At 51.0% G+C, this 26,962-nt stretch overlaps 1 protein-coding gene across 4 annotated transcripts in view; it reads left to right on the top strand.

Moving 5' to 3' along the window:
• Nucleotides 1-26,962, top strand: part of UBA6 (ubiquitin like modifier activating enzyme 6) — a 610,892-nt gene that overhangs the window by 441,403 nt on the left and 142,527 nt on the right. The window lies entirely within an intron of this gene.

The following is a 26,962-nucleotide window of genomic DNA, read 5'->3' as shown; positions in this document are numbered from 1 at the left end:
CTGCATCACCAGAGTGACCCCCGGGTCCCTCCATTGTTTTCAATGACAAACCCGACACCTACTTTGCACACTGCACCCGGCCACCCCTGTGCCGCTGAGGGTGTATTTTGTGTGCCTGTGCGTGTCCCCCCAGTGCTCTACAAACCCCCCCCCCGGTCTGTCCCCGAGGACACAGGTACTTACCTGCTAGCAGACTGGAACCGAAGCACCCCTGTTCTCCATAGGTGCCTGTGTTGTTTGGGCCCTCCTTTGAAATCTGGCCCTGTGTTGCTGGTGCTGAGAGTTTGGGGTTGCCTTGAACCCCAGCGATGGGCTGCCTATGCCCAGGAGACTGAACTTGGAAGTGCCTTACTTACCTGAGAAACTAACCAATACTTAACTCCCACAGGAACTGTTGATTTTTGCAATGTCCACTTTTAAAATAGCTTATTGACACTTTTGCCAAAACTGTGTGTACCACTGTTTTAAATCAAAGTTCTATACTTACCTGTGTGAAGTACCTTACAATTTATGTACTTACCTCAATTCTGAATCTTGTGGTTCTAAAATAAATTAAGAAAATAATATTTGTCTATTGGCCTAGAGTTAAGTCTTTGAGTGTGTGTTCTCATTTATTTCCTGTGTGTGTACAACAAATGCTTAACACAACCCTCTGATAGGCCTACTACTCGACAACACTACCAGAAAATAGAGCTTTAGTATTATCTAATTTTGCCACTATCAACCTCTAAGGGGAACCCTTGGACTCTGTGCATACTACCTCTCACTTTGAGATAGTATATACAGAGCCAACTGCCTACAGCATTTCTTCCCTCCCTCAAGGGTAAAACAGTGCAGGTGTTCACAGACAACAACACCGCCATGTGGTATTGCAACAAACAAGGCAGAGTAGGGTCGTGGACTCTTTGTCAAGAGGCCTTCGTCTCTGGACTTGGCTGGAACATCAGGGCATTTCCCTGGTGGTTCAACACCTGGCAGGCTCCTTGGATGCCAGAGCAGACAAACTCAGCCGATGATGCATGGTCGACCACGAAAGGCGTCTCCATCCGGAGGTGGCGCAAAGTCTCTTCCTGCAGTGGGGAGAACCTTGGTTAGACTTGTTTGTCTCCGTAGAGAATGTGCAATGTCAGCTGTTTTGTGCGTTGGAGTTTCTAAGACGGCACTCGCTCAGCGACGCCTTTCGTCACAAGTGGAATTCAGGCCTCCTGTACACCTTCCAGTCAATACCAATTCTGCCCAGAGTTCTGAAGAAGATCAGGCAAGACCAGGCCCAAGTAACACTGGTGGCTCTGGACTGGGCACGAAGAGTCTGGTATCCTGAGCTTTTTAACATGGCCATAGCTCCTCCGATCAGACTGCCTCTTCTGGAGGATCTTCTGTCGCAGCCCCAGGGGAAGGCCTTCCACCGAACCTGTCAACTCTGCGACCTCTTGTGTGGAGATTGAGTGGCGATAGTTGACGTCTTTTGACTTGCCACTCTTAGGGGGTGATTCTAACCCTGGCGGTCGGTGTTAAAGCGGCGGCCAACCCGCCAACAGGCTGGCGGTAAAAAATATGGGATTCTGACCCTGGCGGGAACCGCCAACACAGACAGCCACTTTAACACTCCGACCGCCACGGCGGTACAAACAAACAGCGCGGCGGTCACCGCCAACAGCCAGGCGGCAGCCAATGTACCGCCCACACTATCACAACTCACCAATCCGCCACCTTTTCCGGGGCGGGAGCACCGCCGATAAAAACACGGCGGAAACAGACTACGGACGGGAAAACGCTCACCACTACGCACTCCAGGAGGAAGGAGGACAGCATGGAACCCGAATTAAACATCCTACCTGCTCTCGTCTACCTTCTCATCTACCACGAGTACGAAGTCCGGCGCAGACGACAACGGTGAGTACTGCACCTACGACACACGGGAGGGGGGAGGACGAAAGGTTACGGGCACACACATATGCGACCCCCCCTCCCCCCCAACTATGTACACACCAATGCAGAGCAACAAGTCACAGTGACACCACCCAAACACCCCTGAAAAATGCTAGGACATAATCAAATTTGGAATAAATATTTATGTACCAAAAAGCTCCTGAAAATTATCGTACAACCATGAAAGATATTCACAACAAAACTAATGACATACACATCAGTGTATAACTGAAGTAACAAGTCCTGCACATCCTACGAATTCATCATGTCCGTGGGCCAAAGTTTTGAGAAACAAGGGCAAAGCCCACACAGGAGACCTGAGTCCTTTGGAGAGAACACTGCAGGGGCATCAGATGTAAAAACTACAGGCACCTCAGGGGGAAGGGAAGGGGGGGGGCACCACAGCCACATGAGTCCACGACGCCAGATCCACGAGGAGCCACCATGCCCACTGTACCATCCTGGGGAGTGCAAAGCCACAGTCTCTCAATGTCTCTACAGTGGGTGGGCTGCCCACTGTACCATCCTGGGGAGTGCAGAGCCACAGTCTCTCAATGTCTCTACAGTGGGTGGGCTGCCCACTGTACCATCCTGGGGAGTGCAAAGCCACAGTCTCTCAATGTCTCTACAGTGGGTGGGCTGCCCACTGGACCATCCTGGGGAGTGCAAAGCCACAGTCTCTCAATGTCTCTACAGTGGGTGGGCTGCCCACTGTACCATCCTGGGGAGTGCAAAGCCACAGTCTCTCAATGTCTCTACAGTGGGTGGGCTGCCCACTGGACCATCCTGGGGAGTGCAAAGCCACAGTCTCTCAATGTCTCTACAGTGGGTGGGCTGCCCACTGTACCATCCTGGGGAGTGCAAAGCCACAGTCCATCAGGTGGATGACAGTCTCCACTGGTCAAGGAGGAGGCATGGTGGGCACAGTGAACCATAAACAGTGATTGAGACGGCGGTGCCCAGCGGAGCGGTGCTTGAGATGAAGGGCCCAGCGAAGCAGTTCAGAGGCGGCGGTGCCCAGCGGAGCGGTGCTTGAGATGAAGGGCCCAGCGGAGCGGTGCTTGAGATGAAGGGCCCAGCGGAGCGGTGCTTGAGACGGCGGTGCCCAGCGGAGCGGTGCATGACAGGAAGGGCCGAGCGGAGCGGTGCTTGAGATGAAGGGCCCAGCGGAGCGGTGCTTGAGATGAAGGGCCCAGCGGAGCGGTGCTTGAGATGAAGGGCCCAGCGGAGCGGTGCTTGACAGGAAGGGCCCAGCGGAGCGGTGCTTGACAGGAAGGGCCCAGCGGAGCGGTGCTTGAGATGAAGGGCCCAGCGGAGCGGTGCTTGATAGGAAGGGCCCAGCGGAGCGGTGCTTGATAGGAAGGGCCCAGCGGAGCGGTGCTTGATAGGAAGGGCCCAGCGGAGCGGTGCTTGATAGGAAGGGCCCAGCGGAGCGGTGCTTGACAGGAAGGGCCCAGCGGAGCGGTGCTTGACAGGAAGGGCCCAGCGGAGAGGTGGAGAGACAGCGGTGCCCAGCGGAGCGGAGCGGTGCTTGAGACGGCGGGGCCCTGTTCAGCGGTGCCTATCTTCACGGCGGGCCCTGTTCAGCGGTGCCTATCTTCACCGCGGGCCCTGTTCAGCGGTGCTCTTCTGCACCGCGGGCCCTGTTCAGCGGTGCTCTTCTGCACCGCGGGCCCTGTTCAGCGGTGCTCTTCTCCACGGCGGGCCCTGTTCAGCGGTGCTCTTCTCCACGGCGGGCCCTGTTCAGCGGTGCTCTTCTCCACGGCGGGCCCTGTTCAGCGGTGCTCTTCTGCACCGCGGGCCCTGTTCAGCGGTGCCTATCTTCACGGCGGGCCCTGTTCAGCGGTGCTCTTCTCCACGGCGGGCCCTGTTCAGCGCTGCCTATCTTCACGGCGGGCCCTGTTCAGCGGTGCTCTTCTCCACGGCGGGCCCTGTTCAGCGGTGCTCTTCTCCACGGCGGGCCCTGTTCAGCGGTGCTCTTCTCCTCGGCGGGCCCTGTTCAGCGGTGCTCTTCTGCACCGCGGGCCCTGTTCAGCGGTGCTCTTCTCCACCGCGGGCCCTGTTCAGCGGTGCTCTTCTCCACCGCGGGCCCTGTTCAGCGGTGCTCTTCTGCACCGCGGGCCCTGTTCAGCGGTGCCTATCTTCACGGCGGGCCCTGTTCAGCGGTGCTCTTCTCCACGGCGGGCCCTGTTCAGCGGTGCTCTTCTCCACGGCGGGCCCTGTTCAGCGGTGCTCTTCTGCACCGCGGGCCCTGTTCAGCGGTGCTCTTCTCCACGGCGGGCCCTGTTCAGCGGTGCTCTTCTCCACGGCGGGCCCTGTTCAGCGGTGCTCTTCTCCACGGCGGGCCCTGTTCAGCGGTGCTCTTCTCCACGGCGGGCCCTGTTCAGCGGTGCTCTTCTGCACCGCGGGCTCTGTTCAGCGGTGCTCTTCTGCCCCGCGGGCCCTGTTCAACGGTGCTCATCCAGCAGGTCAAGGGAGCCAGACCTGGCCTGGACTCCCGGCTCAGTCGCCCTTGGACCGTGACGTTTCTGGACCCTTCGGGGACGGACTCCTGGCCTCCTTAGTGTCCTCCTTCCCAGCTGGGATGTGGCATGTGGGGTCCACCTTCTCCGCGCTCCTGCTGCCCTTCCGCTCCTTTGATGGGGCTCTCGGGCCCTTGCCTCCCCTAGATGGTGTGGGTGGTGAAGTGGCCGCACATTGCTCCTTGGGGGCAGCCCTGTCGGTCCTCGCACGGCGGCCCTTGTTTTTGCGGGTCCTCTTGCCGGGGGAGGGGGGGGCTGGACGTGTCCTTGCTGCTGATCGATGTGTCACTGCTGGCAAAGGGTGGGCTCCAGAACCCATGCACAACAGTGACACCCGAAGCTGGGCTGGTGGTGGCTGCGGTGCTCTTGGGACTCTTTGAAGATGGATGAGGGAGCTCATCGGGGGGGAAAGAGGTCAAGGTTAGCCAGGAAAAGTTTTTTAGGGCCAAGGTAAAGGGTAGGAGAAGTGGAGATGGAAGTGGAGGTAGAGGAGGTGGTTGTAGGAGAGTCAGGTGTGCTGTCATTGGGTGAAGGTGCTGGTGCTGTAGGCTGTCGTGAGGTGGATGGCTGTTGGGTGGGTGGCTGCCTGCGTTTGTGTGTCTTGGAAGAGGGGGTGACAGACCCAGTGGGAGAGGACACAGGGGACGTGTAAATGGCAGTGGGGGTGGTGACTGCACGAGTGTGGACTGTACTGGAGGGTGAGGTGGTGATGGAAGCACTGGCTGATGTTGGGGTGCATGCAGGTGTGAGTGTAGATGTCACAGGGAGGGAGGAGGGAGACGAGGAGGAGGGGGACACAGGGGTGGCAGTGGCTGTTGGCATGTCTGCATCTGGGTGTTGCTTGGGTGAGTGTTTGTGGGATCTGTGGTGCTTGTGTTTGGATGAGCTGCTCTTGGGTGTTGAGGTGTGTGCAGGCTGGTCTGATGGTGTGGATGGGATAGGCTGAGGAACAGGAGACAGAGACAGGCTGGAGGCGGTCAGAAGAGGGAGGCTGGAAACAGGGACAATGCTTGCCGTCAGTGCTGAGGCCAGAGCAGTGAACGCTCGTTGATGGGCAGCCTGACCCGAATGAATGCCCTCCAGGTACGCATTGCTCTGTTGCACCTCCCTTTGCACACCCTGGATGGCATTCAAAAGGGTCGTCTGCCCAACAATGAGCGTCCTTACCAGGTCAATGAGCTCCGCGCTGAGGGCAGCAGGGGCAACAGGGGCAGGGGCAGGGGCAGGGGCTGAGGTGCCTGGGGCGAAGGAGACGCGCGCCTTCCTGGGCGAACCGGCACGGAGCAAAGACTGAGGGGCTGCTGGGAGGGCGGGGCTGGTGCGCTGGGTGGCGGCTGTACCTGTAGAGGCGGGGGGCACGGATGTTGCCGCCACCGCTAGGGAGCTCCCATCCGAGGACGTGTCGCTTTCGCTGCTCTCACCAGCGGTCCCCGTCGTGGTGCTCCCCTCGCCCTCCGGATCACTGGTGCCCTCGGTGTCTGTTCCTGGGCCCACCGGGGCCTTGTGTCCTGCAGCTCCCTCGTGCTCCGATGCCAAATCTCCTCCGCCTGATGATGCTAATGCACACATGCACAAGAAGATGAAGAGAAAGGGTGGGGGGAGAAAAAAGAAGACCAGGTTGAGTGCATGCAATGTCAACACCGTTGGCGGAGAGGACAGACACAGGAGCCTAATGCACTAAGCCGCGCATTCGGGGTACACTACTCAGTACTACTGACTAGGACAATAGGCCAAGAGACGTCAAACGCGCACATGGGAGATGCTGGACCTTCAATGGCTGTACTTGTCACCCTACCGAGGTGGGGGCCGGGGGCACAGGGCCATGCCTAAGGGAGAGGACTACACTACAGAAAGCGCCCTGGCCTAATGTCACCCACAGCCCTCCTCCCCCACCCAGACGCCTCCACTGCGCAAAAAGATAGGAGAATGTGCTGATACTCACCCCCTTGTGTCTGCTGTGATGTCTTAAAGCGCCCATCCAATTCTGGGTAGGCCACCGCCAGGATCCGGGACATCAGGGGGGTCATGGTGCGACTGGCACCCCTCCTAGGTTGGGAGGCCATCCCCAGCAGTGTTTCTGCGGTCTTCCTTGTTCCGCAGCGGATGTCCTCCCACCTCTTGCGGCAGTGGGTGCCCCGTCTGTTGTGGACCCCCAAGTTCCGGACTTCCTTGGCGATGGCACGCCAAATCTCGATCTTCTGATGGGCGCTGACCTATTTTACATGTACAGGGTGGAAAGGAGGAAATCATCAATGACCTGCATGTTAGATGTGATTGGCCCCCCCCCACCAACTTTGCCATATGGCACATGCTCTCATCTGTCGGGCGTTGCACTCCTCATTCGCCCCCCACCCCACCAACTTACATCCACCCCAATCCACACAGGCATAGCCCATTCCATGTGCACCCGGTGTACTCACTTGTTGGTCTGGAGGACCGTAGAGTAGCGCATACTGGGGGAGGACCCCATCCACGAGCTTCTCCAACTCTTCAGACGTGAAGGCAGGGGCCCTTTCCCCAGTCGCAGCAGCCATTGTATCTTCCAGACCGAGGTCACAGCAGCACTTGCAGTATAGGTCCTCTCCTGTGGATGATCAGGTCTCGAGTGATTAAGCAGATAGAAAATGGCGGTCACGCCCGCGGCGGTCCGTACCGCGGCGGTCCGTACCGCGGCGGTCCGTACCGCGACCGCCGGCGCACTTCGTCATTGGCTCCTGAAACCCATAGGCTTCAATGTTAACCAATGCGGCTTTGCGCCGCGGTCTTCGACCGCCTACCGCCACGGTGTGCCCCGCCAACGCATTGACCTCACATCCCATTGTCCCACTTCACAGGTCAGGCAGCCGCCATTTCAAGGGCCTGCATGGCTTAATTTTGACTGCGACACACAGGCCTAGGCCTTGCATTGCCACACATACACGCCTTTCAACCCATTGCCATTCTTTAACTGTGCAAGCTGTCTGTACGTACCTGTGGTTTGGCTGACTCTGTGCTCCATGTTGTCCTTCCTAGGCACCGTCCGCTGGGACTTGGGATGAGAAGGAGGAATCCTCGCGTGTACCGACCGCTGGTGGACCTGTCGACAATGGAAGAACGCCATATAATACTTCGATACAGACTTGACCGTGCCACTATCCATGAACTGTGTCCCAGCTGGAGCCAGCCCTGATGTCCCCCATCCGCCAACCCACAGGGATTCCCCCTCTGGTGCAGGTTTTGTCAGTCCTCAATTTTTTGGCAAGTGGGTCATTCCAGACCACAGTGGCCATGTCATCTGGAATGTCTCAGCCTATGTTTTCAAAGATTTTGAGTAGAGTGTTGTCTGCCCTGATGAAACTCATGCGGAGCTACATCATTTTCCCAGAGGAGGGTGACTTGCCTACAGTGAAGGCCCTTGGACATATCCCCAACATCATTGGTGCCATTGATGGGACCCATGTGGCTTTGGTACCCCCAAAAGACGATGAGCAGGTGTACCGAAACAGGAAAAGTTATCATTCGATGAATGTCCAGGTGGTCTGTTTGGCTGACCAGTACATCTCCCATGTAAATGCCAAGTTCCCAGGGTCAGTGCATGACGCGTATGTGATGCGAAATAGCAGCATCCCCTATGTGATGGAGCAGCTACAGAGACAACGTGTGTGGCTAATAGGTGACTCTGGTTACCCCAACCTGCCTTGGCTACTGACCCCAGTAAGGAATCCCCGGACCAGGGCAGAGGAACGGTACAATGAGGCCCATGGGCGAACTAGGAGGATCATCGAAAGGACCTTTGGCCTCCTGAAGGCCAGGTTTAGGTGCCTGCATATGACTGGGGGATCCCTGATGTACTCACCAAAGAAGGTGTGCCACATCATCGTGGCCTGCTGTATGCTTCACAATCTGGCATTGCGACGTCAGGTTCCTTTCCTGCAGGAGGATGGTGCAGATGGTGGTGTGGAGCCTGCGGAGAGTGAAGAGGAGGAAGACTCAGAGGACGACACAGACAACAGGGACAGAGTAATAGCACAGTATTTCCAGTAGCACACAGGTAATAATCACCCATGCCATTTTACATTTCCTGAAAGCCTCCTGCATCTCAACTTTGTCGGTTTCCCCCCAGACCTATGAACATGATGTTTGATTTTCCCTTCCCTTTTCTGTGCTGTATGAGCCACTGCGTGACCTCGGCTTGGTTGGCCCATGGACTAATGCTAAGTTACCTCGGTATGTGTAATTCACAATGTTCACAATACGTAATTGATATGTAATGTGTCATACATTTGTAAATAAGACAGGCTGAGTCCTGATTGATTTCAGTGCAATGTATGATTTATTATTAGTGCATAGATATTGGTACATGATAGTGAAACAGTGATGGGTGGAGTAATGTCCATGGCGGAGTCCAGTTCTCACTCTCACAGGTGCATTGTCCATATGCCTGTGGCAGGATGGAGCAGGGGCAGTTCAAGGTTTGACAGGGTGGCAATGTGGGACAGTGGGAGGACTTCAGGGGGTATGTGATGCTGGCGGGGGACTTGACATCCTACTCTGTCGTTTTTTTTGATCTCAGGCTCCTTTTGCGGGGCGGTTGTTCTTCAGCAGGAGGTGGGGTTCTGGTGGGCTGTCGTTGTGGTGGGGCCTCCTGTCCACTAGCGCCGGCGGAGGTGGTAGGCTGTTCCTGGCTAGTGACAGGGGCCCTGTGTGATGCCACATGGTCCCGAAACGTGTCCTCTATGCGGTTCAGGGCCTGGACTATGCTCCCCATAGCGGTTGAGATGTTGCTGAGTTGGTCGCTGAACCCCATGTAGCGTTGCTCCTGCTGTGCCTGGATCTCCTGGAACCTGGCCAGTACCGTCGCCATCGTCTCTTGTGAGTGGTGGTAGGCAGCCATGATGGTGGTGAGGGCCTCTTGGAGAGTGGGTTCCCTGGGCCTCTCCTCCCCCCCCTGTCGCACAGCAGCCCTCCGAGTTGCCCTGTTTCCCTGGGCCTCTGTCCCCTGGACGGTGTGCCCACTCCCACTGCCCCCAGGTCCCTGTTGTTGTTGGGTTGGTGGGTTACCCTGGGGGCCCTGTAGTGGTAGACACACCGCTGCTTGACCTGTCCTAGAGACAGAGGCATGGGCCCGCTGGGTGGGAGCTGTGCGGTTGTTCCCAGAGGGGGTTGGGTCTGCAGTGGCCTGTGTCTGGGTGAGGGGAACCGACTGCCCAGAGGTCCCCGATGGTCCGGGCTGGTCGTCAGGTTCCAGGTCGACAGAGCTGCTGTCATCACTAGTGGCCTGTTCCGGGGGTGGGATGGACATTTCTGGTCCCTCCTGACCGGTGTGTTGTCGTTCGGGTCCTGCATGGGGTAAGAGGGTATGGTTATTGTTTCTGTGTGTGCATTAGCTTGCGTTTTATAGGTGCCCTTGTCCCCCAGTGCTGGCATTCCCTTGGGGAGGTGTTGTGAGGGTGTTTTGTGGGGGGGGGGGGGGTGATGGGTATGTGTAGTGGTCATGCTTAGGTGATGGGTGTCCATAGTTTGGGGGTGGCATGCAGGGGTTGGTGTTGGGTGGGTTGTGCTGGGGAGACATTCTCAGGGAGGATGTGTGTTGGGGGTGAGGGTGGGGGTTAGCATGCTTTTGGGGGGGGGTGAAGTGGTTGGCCTTGTACTTACCAGAGTCCATTCCTCCGTGTACTCCAGCGAGGCCATCAGGATGCAGGATGTTGAGTACCTCTTGCTCCCATGTTGTGAATTCGGGTGGAGTGGGTGGGGGTCCCCCGCCAGTCTTCTGCACTGCGATGTTGTGTCGCGAGACCATCGAGCGCACCTTCCCCCGTAGGTCGTTCCATCGTTTGCGGATGTCCTCTCTATTTCTGGGATGCTGTCCCACCGCGTTGACCCTGTCCACGATCCGCTGCCAGAGCTCCGCCTTCCTTGCTATGGTGGTGTGCTGGACCTGTGAGCCGAAGAGCTGGGGTTCCACTCTTATGATCTCCTCCACCATGACCCGGAGTTCTTGGTCCGAAAAGCGTGGGTGCCTTTGTGGTGCCATGGGGTGGTGTGTATGAGGTGTGGGGTGGTGTATGTGATGATGTGTGTGTTGGTGTGTGGTGCTTTGTGCTTCTATGTGGTGTGTGTGATGTTGCGGTGTGCCTCTGTGTGTCTGGCTATCTATTCTCTGATGTGTGTCTCTCTCTCTCTCTCCTTCGTCTCTGGTTTTTGTTGGTAGGGGTTTGTGGGTGATGTGGGTGTGTGTTTTATATGGTATTGGATGTGTGGGAGTGGTGTGTGTATGTGTTTCAGGTGTGTGCCTTTCAAATTGTCCAATGTGGTAGGGGTTTGTAAAGGTGTGTGTATTTTGACCGCGGCGGGGTCTACCGCCAATGGAATACCGCGGTTGAATGACCGCCGCGTCGATTTGCGGGTCATAATGGGATGGGCGTATTTCTGTTGGCGTGGCGGTGGAGGTTTGGTCTTCTCCAGTTTACCGCTGGCCGCTGATGTGGCGGACTGCAGTGGAGGGCGGATTTTCGGAGGTTTTGCAGTTGTGGGTCAGAATGTCCGTGGCGGCTGACCGCGGCCGCGGCGGTATTGTGGCGGCCTTCTGACCGGCGGTAAGCGGCTTTTACCGCCGAGGTCAGAATGACCCCCTTAGTCTGTGACATTATCGAGGCAGCCAGGCATCCCTCAATCAAAACTGTATACGCCTGTTGTTGGAAGAAATTTGTGGCATGGTGCATCAACTATGCTGTTGATCAGGTATCTGCTCCTCTCTCTCAGGTTCTTCTCTTTATTCTTTCCCTTGCCCGGCATGGTTCCATCTTGGGCATTCTTAAGGGATATCTCTCTGCTGTCTGCTTTCTTAAGGTTACCTGATCAGCCTTCCTTATTTAAATCTCCATAGTTGGAAGGTTTCTTAAAGGCCTCACACTTCTCTTTCCTCCTATCCCATTCATCATGCCCCAATGGGATCTCAACCTGGTCTTAACTTACCTTATGTGTACCTCGTTTGAACTGCTTCACAACTGTCCTTTAAGACTCTTAACTACAAAGACTGTCTTTTTAGTTGCCATTACTTCTGCCGCAGAGTTAGTGAACTCCAGGCTTTGTCATCTAAGCCAGCTTTTCTTGCCGTACATCCTGATAAAGTGGTCCTTCGCACGAGGGCTTCTTTTCTACCTAACGTAGTGACACACTTCCATGTCAGACAGTCAATCACCTTGCCTGCCTTTTATGCACCCCCACATCCCTCTCATGAAGAGGAGAGACTCCACTGTTGGGAAACAAAACGAGCGTTGGCATTCTATCTTGATCATACGAAAGACTTCCGGGTGGACGATCAACTCTTTGTGGGATATGTGGGTGCAAAGAAGGGGAAGGCTGTGCAGAAGAGGACCATTTCAAGATGGGTACTCATGCATCAAAATGTGCTACGCTCTGGCTAAAAAGCAAACTCCTGAAGGTTTGCGAGCTCACTCCACCAGAGCTACTGCTGCTACCACAGCGCTAGCACCTGGCGTTCCAGTCCTGGATATTTGTCAGGCAGCAACGTGGGCATCTCTGCACACTTTTACTTAACTTACATAACTGCCTGGACAATCAGGTCCGAAGGGACGGCTACTTTGGCCATTCGGTCCTACAGGACTTTTTGGTGTGATCTTGGTTCGCAGTCCCACCACCAGGGATGGTATTGCTCGGGTATCAATTCAAAGGTAAGGAATCTGCAACTAGAAGTCTCTATCAGATGTACAAATTACTTACCTTAGGTAACGAAATATCTGGTAGAGACATATTCTAGTTGCAGATTCCTTACCGACCTGCCCATCCTCCCTACACTGCGAACTGATTTCTAGGGACAGGAATTTTCCCTTCAGGGCCCTAGTTTTGGCACACTACTCTGTGTTCTTCATGGCTCCGTGCTACTGGCGTGGAAAGTCGTGAAAAGAAACTGACGTCGGCACACATGGGTGGCGCCTATATACGACCACAACGTCATCACGGCGAGCACAACGCCAACGACCCCGCAGGGTCGACCCACGCCACCTGACGGCACGCAGAGGTACTGCTTGAAGAAAAATCTCTGAATCCAGTCTGACGCCTGGGGAGATTCAAAGGTAAGGAATCTGTAACTAGAATATGTCTCTACCAGATATTTCATCACCGAAGGTATTCATGTTTCCCATGATCTTGTTGAAACTGGTTACACTGATCTTTCCATTATGGATGTATATTTCTAGAAATACTAGCATGCATCAACACATTTTACTAAATGTTGCTTCAAAGAAATGGTGCCTACATTTTCACAGCAACTTAAGGGAATTTTTTTTTCCTCATTGCATTTTTGTAATGAACGTTTTGAATTTCAAAATCAAAGAATCCTCAATATTGCTTAGAAGCTTCTGAAAATATTTGCATCTAATCAGAAAGCATTCTGGGAGCATTATATGTAGCCTCATATTGTTCAACTTTGCAAATTTGTGTACACATTTTTAGACTGGAACTACTATCAGTAGTGCTGTCTGAGCTTACTATATTTCCTTAGTGGGCACTCAGCCTAATAATAAAGACTTTGCATTAATGATCCATAAATTGAAGTTCGAACAGCATTAACATATGGACACAAATCTTACCTTTACTGTAGACAATGCCCTTCCCTGACCCATCATGTGGTACAGTAAACTGACAGCCAAAGGGTTTGTGCTGCAGGGGGTTGGGCCTACTTGTCCCAAGGACAAAATAAATATAAAATCTTGTTGCCCTTGATCCGAAGATTATGTCCTGGGCGTCAGGCTATAGGAATTCCACATCTTTGGTTGAACTGGTGCACTGCTGCTCATAGTGTCTTTTGACTCTATAGACTGTCCTCCTCGTCTCAATCACTTCAGTTCATTGCTTGAGTGAGCTAAAGGGTCTTTCGGTACTACCTTTCGCCCTACATCACCGTCTTTTCAGTCAAACTGGTGCTAAGAACCAGGATGACCTTCTTGACGAAAGTCGTGACTCATTTTCATATTAAACAATCTGTCATTCACCCTCCCAACCTTCTTTACCCTGCCTCATACTAATAAAGAGAAAAAACTCCATCTGTTGGATCCTAAAAGAGCTTTAAGCTTTTACATCAATCATACCAAAGACCATTGGGTGGACGATCAGCTTTTTTGGGGATTCTTTGGGACAAATAAAGGTAATTTGGTGCACAAAAAGACTTTGTCCAGGTGTACTGTCTTTTTCATTTAGAACTGCTATGCACTGGCTTAAAAGCAGCCTCAGAAAGGACTGAGAACCCATTCCACCAGTGCCTGTTCTCGACATCTGTTAGGTCATGACATTGACATCAGTGCAGATGTCCACAGAGCACTATTGCCATGACTGACAAGTGTGACTGGTGATATTTAGCCTGTTCAGTACTGCAGGACTGTTTGGTCTGATCCTCCTCCACAGACTCGCTACCTTGAGTGGTACTGCTTTGGTATCTATTCTAAAGGTGAGAAATCCTGTGAGACCCAGCAAATGACCCATGTTCTACTGCAGCACATGCTGTGCTGGGGATGTACGTGTGCTGGACATCAACAACTGGGACATAAATAGCTCGGGGAGGCACAAGATATAAGGGGAAACCATACAGGGATGCAGTGCGGTATTGATTTGTCTTTAAAAACAATATGTGAGCACACTTCTGTATTGCTTCTAAGCGCTGAACGTGATTCACTTGAATGTATATGACGGTTTATATGTTGATTGCTGTTGCTACCTCATTGGGTGGCCGAGAATTTAAATAAAGATTTAAAAAAATGTGAGTAATCTGCAGTTCGAAGTAGGCATCAGAAGAATAAGTTATATTCCTTCAGTAACACTCTATTTAGTGGGTACTCTAAACACAGATTGGTGCTGAGGGTGAGTCCGCCGGTATGAATCCAGTAGGGATCCCTCCCATGCCCAGGGGGCCTCAAGACACTCCAGAGGGGCTGGGCTGCCTAAATATGAGGCTCATGGCCTCAAAGAACTCCTTCAGCAGTGCATGGCTTGATCTGGCTCTGAGAAAAACGGTGTAGCATGGAGCAGGCCCAGGTTCAGGTTCCACGACTCGCAGAGCCTGGAGTACCGACGCTCTCAGGTCTTGTCAAAAGACTTCATCGCACACGACGAAGTTGGAGGATTTTGGACTTCTTTTGACTGTGGGACTTACCCAATGACTTGGAGTGTGATGACGACCATCTGGAGCGGCTCTGTGGTCCTGGGACCTTACAAGCATTTGGAACCCCGAGCATCACACATTCGACTGATGTCGGCAGCAAGGAGTTTCATGGAGCACTACCAGAGCATCTTGGATGAAACCATCCAATTTTTTTGGGTGACATAACCTCACGCCAGAAGAAAATTCTCAATAAAGCTTGACAAAACATCTAACAAGGCTAGTCAAAAAGTGACTGAGGAGTAACTCATACCAGTTCAGGGCTATCTGGCGCTGTAAGGAAAGAACTGATGTTAGCACCCCCAGGTGGCCACTGTTTAGATACCGCATCGGTCACTTCCGGCACAGACAAGGCCGGCTCGGAGCCAGCGACACCACCTACTGGCACGCAGGATTAATGCTTGGAAATCTTCCAGATCGAGTCTGAAGCCTGTGGATATTCTAAGGTAAGTAATCTGCTACTAGATAGTCTATACCAGATTAGGCATTACCAAAGATAAGTAACTTGTTCTTCTGTTCCTCTGAGAGTGCCCCACGAGGGGCAAAGCATTAGAGTTTTAGAAGCCTTAACAGATGGAAGTGTTGCCATCACTCCTGACCTGATCATCAGCCAGAGCCCTCTGTCTAAAAACTGTGATGAATTGGCAGATGAACAGGAAAAAAGAAGTTGACACTCACTACTCAGCTCCTTCTTCTCTTGCACATGGTGGGCTGCTGTTGAAAAAGGATGTAAAATTGTATATATGGGGCAACCCTGTAATTCTAAGAACCAGGGTATTATATGCAGTTACTCGAACAGTGGTTCACTTGGAGACAGTCTTACTGAAAGCACTTAATAAGAATGACAATAGATTAGTTTATCCCTATACAGATCAATTGCATTAAAGAAATCCTAGTCATATAGAATATTAAATAAAGATTTATATAAGGCAATCTTTTAAAAAAATTGTTCAGTGATCTAAAAAGCTGTGATCTAGTGCAGTGAATGTGAGTAGTGATTACGTTTGTGAACAATCAGGCAAACAACACAAAAGTTAGCATTGTGACAGGGCTGCCACTGTCAAACATTGGAAGAATTAAATCAAAACTGTCCGTGTTTAGTCAGGATTACTATATTGTTACATGTGGTCCAAAGTTATCTATTCATTGACATTTTTCACCCCATAGGCTGACTCAGGGGTCCTCATCAGGACAGAATTGGATGAGCATATTGTAGGAAGCTGGCTCTGTATATACTAAATCTGATAGAGACTTCTAGGTGTAGATTCCTTACCTTAGACTTCTAGTTGCAGATTCGTTACCTTAGAATTTCCCCCAGGCATCAGACTGGATCCATAGTTTTTCTTCAAGCAATACCCTTGCGCGCCGGTAGGTGGCGGTGGTCGACTCCACGGACATCGTTGGCGTCGTAGCCGCTGTGATGACCTTGGGAGTAGTACATTGACTCCACCCTTGCGCAGTGATGTCAGTTCTTTTCTTTCCGCGCCACGCGCTGATCTGGTGAAGAGCTACCCTGGCTATTTTTTGGCAGAATTAGACCGTTTTGTCGAGTTTTTGTGTGAAAATTTGGTGCGTCAAGGATGTCCCCGAAGACCGGTTTCAAGCCGTGTGAGGACTGTCATCGTACGATTGGGTGACTGATCCCAATCGGGTTTGTCTGTGGTGTCTTGAGCGTGACCACGACCCGAAGTCATGCTCCGAGTGCCGGGCCATGCACCCGAAGGATTTAAAGGAGCGGTCCCTAAAGCTCCTGGCGGCCCGGCACTCGACTCCGAGTAGGTCCCGGCCTCGCTCGAGAGGAAGGTCTCGAGATTGGTTGCAGAGTCATTACCACTCGTCTTCTTCCAAATCCTCTGGTCAAGTTAAGAAGAAGAAGTCGAAGAAGTCCCATTGCTTTCCCATCTTTGCCCGTCGCTCAGCCGACACGACGCGGGGGAGCGTCCACACACAAGGCATCCGTCCTCAGGGCGTGTGTCTGGGTTGGCTCAGCGCTTCCCTGAGTTTCCCGGAGCCGTAGCGACTCCCGCCCAGCTTAAAGAGTTTTATGAGGCCATGCGCCTCATCCATGGGCAGTCCGACCCCGAAATGGCGCCCTTGGGCCTAAGGGGTTCGGCTGAGGGGCCTTCGGCTTCCGCTCCGGCCGCACCCTTTAGACCTTCCCCGGCACTGGGTCGATTGTCGACGCTCCCAATGTCGGTAGTGCCACTATCGACGTCACCCCTGTTCTTATCCCAGACGAGTCGGAGCGGAGTCGGTCGACATCGCCTTTGACTTCGATGGGGCCTATTCCCCCCAGGTCGGATTCTGACCCTTTTTCTTATGGGTACGAATATGGGGAGGGAATGGAGGGGTCCCTGGACCCTTACGAATACCAGTATGACCCTTCTATGGACTGGGCTCAGGAATTGGGCGAAGCCAGTGGTCTGGATACTTCTCCTGACGCTGGCATGCTGTCTCCTCCTAACGTGGCTGCGGCGGAGGGAGCAACTTCTGTTATGGTGGTCAGTAGGGCAGCTGAGGTCCTTGGTCTCCAGCTTCCCACTGTTGAGGTCTGGTCTAACCTCCTGACGGAGGTGCTTCAGCCTGGGTCTTCTACTTCAGAACCCCTTTTGCCGTTTGATGAAGCCCTCACCGATGTCCTTTTGGGTACCTGGTCCAAACCCAACACAGGGGCTCCTGTGAATTGGACTATCTCATGCCGACATCGGCCTGCTCCGAAAAACCCTAAATTCCTGTCCCTCCACCCCATGCCTGAGAGTCTTGTTATCCAGGCCTCCTCTTCTTCAAGCGCATGCCCTTCTGCATCCCGGATAGGAAATCCAAAAGGCTGGAACAGTTTGGCAAGAAGTTGTTTTCTTCCTCCAGTCTCGCGCTGCGGTCTGTGAACACTGCATGCCTTTTGGGCCGCTATACCCACTCTTTGTGGGATACGGTTGCGCAAGTCCTGCCGCAGATACCGGAGGAGACCCTTGCTATCGTCTCCCAAGCTGTGAACGATGGGAGAGATACGGCAAAGTTCACAGTTGTGAGCTGGACACAACCGACTCTTTGGGCAGATCTGTTGCTATGACGTTGGCCTTACGACGCCACGCCTGGATGCATACTTCTGTTTTTTTCTGGGGATGTCCAACAGTCACTCATGGACATGCCCTTTGATGGCTCACGTCTCTTTGAAGACAAAGCGGACTTGGCCTTGGAGGACTGTGGGGGCCTTGGTCTTTCCTCTGCCCCTCGCCCCCCAGAGTCCTCTTTTCGCTTCTTTCGTGGCCACGGAAGGGGCTCGCTGTCGTGTCCTCCGCCCAGCCACCATGCCGCCCACGCTGTTCAGACTCTGCGTTGCCGGGGACATGGAATCCCACGTGCCCGTGGGACAGGGAACCAGAGGTCTGCCCAGTCCACCTCTGCCCCCGCTGCAGCCTCCAAACCCTCCTAGTCCGTCCCCTCACTCCAGTCCAGTTGGTGGCAGTATTCGCCATCATCTGCCCCACTGGGAAAACATCACCACGGACAGGTGGTTTTGGTAGATAGTTCGAAAGGGCTACTCCCTCTGTTTCGAATCTGCTGCACCAACCATGCCACCATCCTTCAGTCACCTTCCACAGGATCATTTGGCGCCTCTACTTTCTGATACCAAAAAAGAACAGGGGCTTAAGTCCTATGCTAGACCTTCGGGACCTAAACTAATTCCTCAAGAAGGAGAAATTCAGAATGCTCACCCTGGCTCAGGTTCTGTCTGACTTGGACTTGCAGGATGCTTATTTCCACATCCTCATCCTGTCTGCCCCCAGACTTTACCTACAATTCGTGGTAGGTCATGAGCACTTTAAGTTTACCATGCTCCCCTTCGGCCTTACCTGCGCCCCTCGGGTGTTCACGAAAGTGATGGTGGTGGTTGCATCTCATCTGCGCAGGTTAGGGGTCTCAGTCTTCCCCTACCTCGACGCCTGGCTGTTGAAGGTGGACTCGCCCCGGAAAGTCGTCTCCCACCTTCAGACTACGGTGAACCTCCTGGTACTGCAACAAACAGGGCGGAGTAGGGTCCTGGACCCTTTGTCAGGAGGCACTATGCCTCTGGACATGGCTGGAACATCAGGGCATTACCCTGATGGTCCAACATATGGCGGGTTCCCTCAACACAGCCGTCGATGCACAGCTGATCACGAATGGCATCTCCATCCGGAGGTGGTGCAAGGTCTCTTTCAGCAGTGGGGAGAGCCTTGGTTAGATCTGTTCGCCTCCTCATAGTATGCAAAATGTCAGCTGTTTTGCGTGTTGCAGTTTCCAAGGCGGCACTCGCTCAGAGATGCTTTTTGTCTCAAGTGGAACTCCGGCCTCCTTTACACCTATACCTCTTCTGCCCAGAGTTCTCAAGAAAATCAGGAATGACCGGGCCCAAGTCATCTTGGTTGCTCCGGACTGGGCACGGAGGGTATGGTATCCAGAGCTATTAAGCAGGTCCATCGATCTTCCACTCAGACTGCCTCTTCGGGCGGATCTTCTATCCCAGCAACAGGGGACTGGTCTTCACCCGAGCCTGTCCAATCTCCTTCTCCAGGCGTGGAAATTGAGTGGCGACAGTTGACAGCTTTTGCCCTTCCACCCGAAGTCTGCAATGTTATCTTGGCACCATGGCGTCCATCAACCAAAACTGTATACTTCTGTCATTGGAATAAATTTGTGGCATGTTGTACCAACAAATCTGTTGATCCCCTCTCTGCCCCTCTGTCCGAGGTTCTTCTGTTCATTCTTTCTTTGGCCCAGCAGGGCTCTGCTTTGGGCATCCTTAAAGGGTATTTATCTGCCATTTTGCCCTTTCTTAGGCCACCTGATCAGCCCTCACTCTTTAAATCTCCTTTTGTGAGTAGATTCCTAGAAGGACTCACCCATTTATTTCCTCCCACTCCATTTATCATGCCTCAGTGTGACCTCAATCTTGTACTTACTTATTTGATGTGTACTCCCTTTGAGCCAATGCATAATTGTCCCTTGCGGCTTCTCACCTTCAAAGCTGTCTTTATTGTTGCAATCACCTCTGCTCGCAGGGTGCGTGAGCTTCAGGCCCTTTCCTCAAAACCTCCATACTTGTCTGTGCACCCTGACAAAGTAGTTTTGCACACTAAGACTTCTTTTCTTCCTATGGTGGTTACACCCTTTCATGTAGGCCAGTCCATCACTCTGTCTACTTTCTACACACTCCCACATCCTTCCCAAGAGGAGGAGAGACTCTACTGTCTGAACCCAAAAAGAGCGTTGGCGTTCTACCTCAATCGTACTAAAGATTTCTGGATGGACGATCAACTCTTCGTTGGGTATTTGGGTGCGAAAAGAGGGAAGGCGGTGCAAAAGCGTACCATCTCTCGATGTGTGCTTCTTTGCATCAAAATGTGCTACGCTTTGGCCAAGAAGCAACCTCCTGAGGGCTTGCGTGCTCATTCCACCAGAGCAACTGCTGCTTCCACTGCATTAGCACGCAGAGTTCCTGTCCTGGATATCTGCCAGGCATCTACGTGGGCGTCCCTGCACACATTTGCTAAGCACTATTGTCTTGACAGTCAGGTTCGTCGAGACGGCTACTTTGGTTGTTCGGTCCTGCAGGACTTCCTAGTGTGATCTTTGTTCGTAGCCCACCAATGAGGATGGCATTGCTTGGGTATCTATTCTAAGGTAAGGAATCTGCAACTAGAAGTCTCTATCAGATGTACAAGTTATTTACCTTTGTTAACGACATATGTGGTAGAGAAATATTCTAGTTGCAGATTCCTTACCGCCCACCCATCCTCCCAGCTTGTGAACTGATTTCTAGGGACAGGGATTCCCGCTTTCAGGTCCTTAGCTCTGGCGCACCAATCTCAGTGTTCTTAGCGGCTCTGCGTTTTGGCATGGAAAGTTGTTAAAAGAAACTGATGTCACTGCGCGAGGGCGGTGTCTGTACTACTCCCGACGTCATCACGGCGACTACGGCACCAACGACGCCTGCAAAGTTGTCCTACACGAACTACCGACGCGCAAGGGTATTGCTCAAAGTATAATCTCCGGATCCAGTCTGACGCCTAGGGGAAATTTTTAAAGTAAGGAATCTGCAACTAGAAAATGTCTCTACCAGATATGTCCTTACCGAAGTTAAGTATCTCGTATGATAATACCAATGCTCTATTTTGTGATAATATGGTCGAGCAGTTGGGTTTATCAGAGGGTAGTGCAAAGCATTTGTTGTACACACACAGCCAATAAATGAGGCACACACTCAATGACTAACTCCAGGCCAGTTGTTGTTTTATAGAAAAAATAGATTTTGTTACTTTATTACTAGAACCAGAAAAACTGTGTTGCAGGTAAGTACAGTTGTAAGTAGGTATCAAGCATATGTATCAAATGTTTGGTTTTAGCATATAAAGCAGTTTACAAATAGGTAGCAATTTTCTATTTTAAAAGTTGACAGTGCAGTTTTCCATAGAGTTCTGGGAGGGGGAAAGTATTAGCACAGAAGACAGGCAAGTACATGACTGAAGATTCCAGTCTTCAGGATTTAGAATGTCCACAGTTCAAAGTTTAGGCTGACCCCAAAAGTGCATCACCAGCAACATTGGGCCGGCTGGGTGCAGAGGTCAAAGTTGGCGCTGTGTTTGTAATGGGATCCTATGAGGACTTAGGGTGCTTGGAAAAGATCTGCTGGCAGGTAAATACCTCTGTCTTTGGAGAAGAGACTTGGGGGAGTTATGGTGAACACCAGAGGAGGGGGCACAGGTTAGCACCAAACACACACCCTTAGCGGCACAGGGGTGGCCGGGTGCAGGGTGCAAACACAGCTTCGGGCTCCCAATGCTTTCCAATAGGGGGACCCCAGGGGTCACAAAGATGCTGCAAGCTGGGTCTAGGGGGTCGGCTGTGGAAAACCAAAGGCTGGACAATGAGGGAACCACCTGCTGAGTGTTGCTGGACCATCGGATTCCCCATTGCCAGGGGGCTGCAGGTGCAGGGGTACCTTTGGGCGTCGGGTATCTTCGTCCGGTTCTCTCGTGGTCAGGGAGGTCCTCTGGATTTAGGCTGCATGTGTCGTTGTGTTGGCCAGGAGGGGTAAACCCAGAGTAGTCAAAAGGTCAGAATCGCCTGAGGACCTGCTCTGGACACGGGCCATGGGCATCTGATGCAGAGTGGGCAGTACTTGTGTATCTTGGACGGTTCTGGAGTCCTTCTTGGAGTTTCTTGTGGACAGGGCCACTGTCCTCTGGAGTTCTTGGTCCTCTGGTGGGCAGGCAGTCCTCTGGGGGTTTGGGGAAGTTGCTGGTTCTGCAGGATGCGTCGCCTTTTGGTAGTAGAGTCCTTGAAGCTACAGACAGGCCCGAAGGGCTAGGGCCAAGTCAATTGTCGTCTGGAGTCTTCACTGCTGGTTGGTCAGCGTAGCAGTCTTTCTTCTTTCTTCTTCTCTTGAGGTCACCAGGAATCTGGTGAGCTACGTTCAGGGGAGCCCTTAAATCCTAGATTTAGGGACATTTCAGGGATCAGAGGGCAGTAGCTAATGGCTACTGTCCCTGAGGGTGGCTACTCCCATCCTGTGCCCACTCCCCTTTTGGGAGGGGGACACACTCCTAACCCTATTGTTTCCTGTCCTCCAAACCAAGATTGGGGAATCTGCAGGGAGGGGTCACTTCAGCTCTTGAAACCTTAGGGGGGTGGTCCTACTTGGAATGGTCACTCCTCCCCGTTTTACCTAATTTTCCCTCTGGACTTGCCGCCAAAAGTGGGCCTTTGTCTAGAGGGTGCGGGGCATCTTCACTAGCAGGAGTGCCCGAGGCACTGTACCAGGAGACCTAAGCCTATGTCTTTTAGTGGCAGGCTGGCACAGACTGGTCAGCCTTACACTAAAGGGTTGGTTAAAATACAGGAGCATCTCTAAGATGCTGTCTGGGTGCGTTGTGCAACAAATCCAATACTGGCATCAGTGTGGGTTTATTGTGCTGAGAAGTTTGATACCAAACTTCCCAGCCTTCAGTGAAGCCGTCATGTAGCTGTAAAGTTCGTTATGACAAATTCCCAGCATATGTACTTAATATGGCCACACTTCACTTACAATGTCAAAGAATGGACTGAGACACTGTAGGGGCATATTGCTCATGCAGCTATGACCTCAGCTGTGGTATAACACACGCTGCTTTAGGACTTACGGCCTGCTAGAGGGGTGACTTACCTATGCTACAGCCCAGGGTTGGTGGGCATGGAGGCACAATACATGCTGTAGTGCTTAGGGACCCTTCCTGGTCACAGAGCCCTTCGTACCACTGGTACCATTTGCAAGAGACAGCTATGTGCCAGGGCTGTGCCAATTGTGGGAGCAATGGTACAGTTTTAGGGAAAGTACACCGGTGCAGGGGCCTGGTTAGCAGGATCCCAGCACATGCAGTCAAGTCAGCATCAATATCAGACAAAAAGTGGGGTGGTAAGCATGCCAAAAGGGGCACTTTCATACACATGTGGCATACAGAGGCACCATATGCTGCTAGCACCGTAGAAGGTAAAATGGAAAAAAGTGGGAGTCACTTGAAAATTACTGTGGCAAAATTAGCGAAGAAATACATGCCCCTACGACATTATGCTTACCTATCAAATAGGTAGAACATCAGTGTTCCATATCTGTGAAAAATGGGATACATGGTGTAACTGACTCAAGAGTTTCAGATATTTTTGTAGGATCCTTACATGCACAAGAGAGGATTAACTTACTTCTTCAATCAAAATCTAAAGTCAAAATATTCCAATATGGTTCCGTAAAACTTTATATAATTCATATATAATACTCCTGCTTTCTACAGTAAACCCAGTGGAAATGGCAACATGTATATTGTCATCTTTTGACCCTGTTCTTTTGATTAAAGGACGTGAGTTTGTTCCCTTTTTGTGCATGTTAAGTTTTTTTTTTTTTTTTTACAGATACTAAATATTGATGTTCAACCTATTTGGTAGGTAAGCGTGACGTTGTAGCAGAATGTATTTCCTCCCCCATTTTATCAGTCATTTTCAGGCGACCCTTCTCGTTTCCCTTTAACCCACTATAACTCAGAGCTATGTTTCATAGATAGGCATTTTTTAACATACCATTGGCTAATGAGTGTACTGAGCATGATGAGAGTGTTGAGTTATGATGGGCGTTGTGCATTGCACACTACAACTGGCGAATGTCAGGGCTTTTTCATTTTTTTGCTTGCTGACCTACAACTAACCTTCAACTATGTTTTTACATTGAATTTTTTCTTTTTTTTTCTTTTATAATATATTGCACCCACCTGCTGTGTAGCCATTGTGCACTACTCACACCCACACCCTGCATCCAACTCCATAAAGCTGTGCACAAGAGGAGTCGGTTGCGAGGCCTGTTTGCTGCTGGAGTGGGCTTATTTGCTAACTTCTACCAAATTTCACACAGGTTCATCAGACATTGCCATAGTTTCTAATGAATCAAACATGTATTGCACCCCATTGATCTTTGCTCCCCTCTTGACAGATATGCTCAACATAGCATGTAGTCAACAAAAGAGGCTTGAGGGACCTGTTGGAAACTGAGGAACCATGCAGATCCACCAAACGGGGCCTGATTATCAGCAAGTTAAAAATGTTTAGGCCCCACCTTAACTTTGTCTCCCTCGCTTTTTCTGAATCTTCAAAAAATCTGATATACATGCACCACTAAAGTTATAAGTTCTCAGAAATTAGCATTTTATTGCCCCAGCCCTCTTTAACGTTGTCCTAATCCCTTTCTTGACTGATTGGCCCAAAACCTGACATACAAATAGAAAACTAATCCTTCCAAATCGGCAAGATATACAAAAGTATTAACCCTTTCAAGCCCACCTGGCACATTTTTCAAATGCTAATATCTCAAAAGCTATTGAATGAATCAACACAAAACGACCAAAGGTATGCTTTCTGACTGAAGATCTGCAATCATGCTAAGCTTCCTGTGACCCCTTTCAGTTTTTTGTGGTCTTAGGAGTGAGCAAAATGTCTTAGAGGCTCTGAAATGAGAAATTCAGTTTTCCAACCTCTTTCCCATCTCCAACATCACCTCTACATACATAGATATATATATATATATATATATATATATATCTATCTATCTCCAAAACCAACAATTGTCAGACAATTGATTCGTTGCACTCCAGGAGAGTTTTATTGCTTCTATCCAAGAAAGTATAAAAAGGTCTCTTTTGCAGAGGAATGGTCCTTTCCTCACGTTTGCACCCGTAAAATTTGCGCGCCACAAGGTGGACCTTTGGATGGTGTAAATTTTTATAAATAATTTCTCTGAATCTGATAGAGACAACTAGCCGCAGATTCTTTACCTTAGAGTTCTCCCCAGGCACCAGACTGGTTCGGCAAAAACTTTTCAGCAGTACCTCTGTGTGTTGTTAGAGGGTACCGTGTGACTCCGTAGCTACGTCGTCCACCAGATATGACGTTGATGGAGTCCATATAATCTATCCTCCATTGTGCTGATGTCAGTTTCTTCTTTTACGCGCTACAATGCATATATAATATTTTACAGCAGTTCCTGCAAATATTATTTAGAAGAATGCTCGGACAACAAAATGAAGTCCATAAATACTTTAATACCAAATGCCTCCTAACACCACACATGTTTCAGCCGTAGCCTTGTTCACGTGTAGGCTGGTAGTTCGCTACACATATTAAATACCAATACTAAACATAAAACACTAACAAAGGACTACACAAAACAAATGCTTGCAATCCACAGGGAACACGGGCGCCATTTTTAAATGTCCACAGTATACATATTATATTATATGCACCTTATATGGTTACATACGTCATGATAGTATTTGTATTTATATTTAGAGATGCAATTATTGCATTTCATAATACTAATCCAATAGTGCAATTAATTAAATCATAACCTCAATATTATACATATTACCTTGATCACCCAATTGCATTGCCTATCCATATAGTAGTAAAATACCAATACATCTATTACCCAACAACATCACTTATTTCATGCTAACATGTGAGCAAACCCAAATCCAATACATCTACATATGAAATTTCATAACCCATAACGTGCAAAAATTACTTAAAAATATTTCATACAAATATCTAACCAGCAACTCATTTCAACCCAAATGTACATTCATTTCCTCACTTGAGTTGAGACCCACAGGGCTCAGGGTGTTAAGCCTAATTATCATCTAGGGTTCAAAGATCCTAATTTTTCTCTTTCTATTACCTCCCGAGCGGTAGACTTAATCTGATCAATGACCACAAAACTAAGCAGCCCTTCATCCCCTTTATGTTTCTCATGGAAATGTCTTGCTACTGGATAGTTACGATCACAGTTGCGAATGGCTCTAATATGCTCCAGAACCCTTTTCCTAGCTTTGTGTATTGTACTGCCCACATATAAATTTTGTAGCCATTATGGAACTGTGGAGTTCGTAATTGACAGACTCCCAGACCATATACTCTTTAAGGGTACCCTGCACTTAAAATGTCTAAGGTTTTGCTTAGACACTGTAGGGGCATAGTGCTCATGCAACTACGTCCTCACCTGTGGTATAGTGCGCCCTGCTTTAGGGCTGTAAGGCCTGCTAGAGGGGTGACTTACCCATGCTCCAGGCAGTGTGAGGGGAGCATGGCACCCTGAGATGAGTGCCATGTCAACTTAGTCATTTTCTCCCCACTAGCGCACACAAGCTGTGAGGCAGTGTGCATGTGCTGAGAGAGGGGTCCCCAGGGTGGCATAAGTTATGCTGCAACCCTTGGAGACCTTCCCTGGGCACAGGGCTCTTGGTGCCAGGGGTACCATTTACAAGGGACTTATCTGTGTGCCAGGGCTGTGCCAATTGTGGCAATAAAGGTACAGTTTAGGGAAAGAACACTGGTGCTGGGGCCTGGTTAGCAGGGTCCCATCACACTTTCAATCATAACTGGCATCAACAAAAGGCAAAACGTTAAGGGGGTAACCATGCCAAGGAAGGCATTTCCTTACAAATTGACATCAGCATTTTGGAGGAGGGGATTATTGTCTCTGTCGACATCATACCCAGCGAACAACGTTGATACGGAGTCGCACTGCACCACCTATCAATGTGCAGAGGTACTGCTGAAAAGTTTTTCCAGATCCAGTCTGGAGCCTGGGGAGAATTCTAAGGTAAGGAACCTGCAGCTAGTCTGTTTCTCTACTGAATAAGTAACTTGCTCGACTGGTAGGGATGGGTAGAGTCAGCCGAATGTACTGCAGGTGTTTGAGAGGCTTTACAGTCTTCATCAGCTATGAACTTATACATTTGTTGTCACTGAGAGACCTCCGGTGCATTTGTCCATTCAGTCAGATGTCATGTCAATCTTC

Source organism: Pleurodeles waltl, chromosome 1_2 (assembly GCF_031143425.1).
Source record: "Pleurodeles waltl isolate 20211129_DDA chromosome 1_2, aPleWal1.hap1.20221129, whole genome shotgun sequence".
NCBI lineage: Eukaryota > Metazoa > Chordata > Amphibia > Caudata > Salamandridae > Pleurodeles > Pleurodeles waltl.
This window is presented reverse-complemented; position numbering and strand designations above follow the sequence as displayed.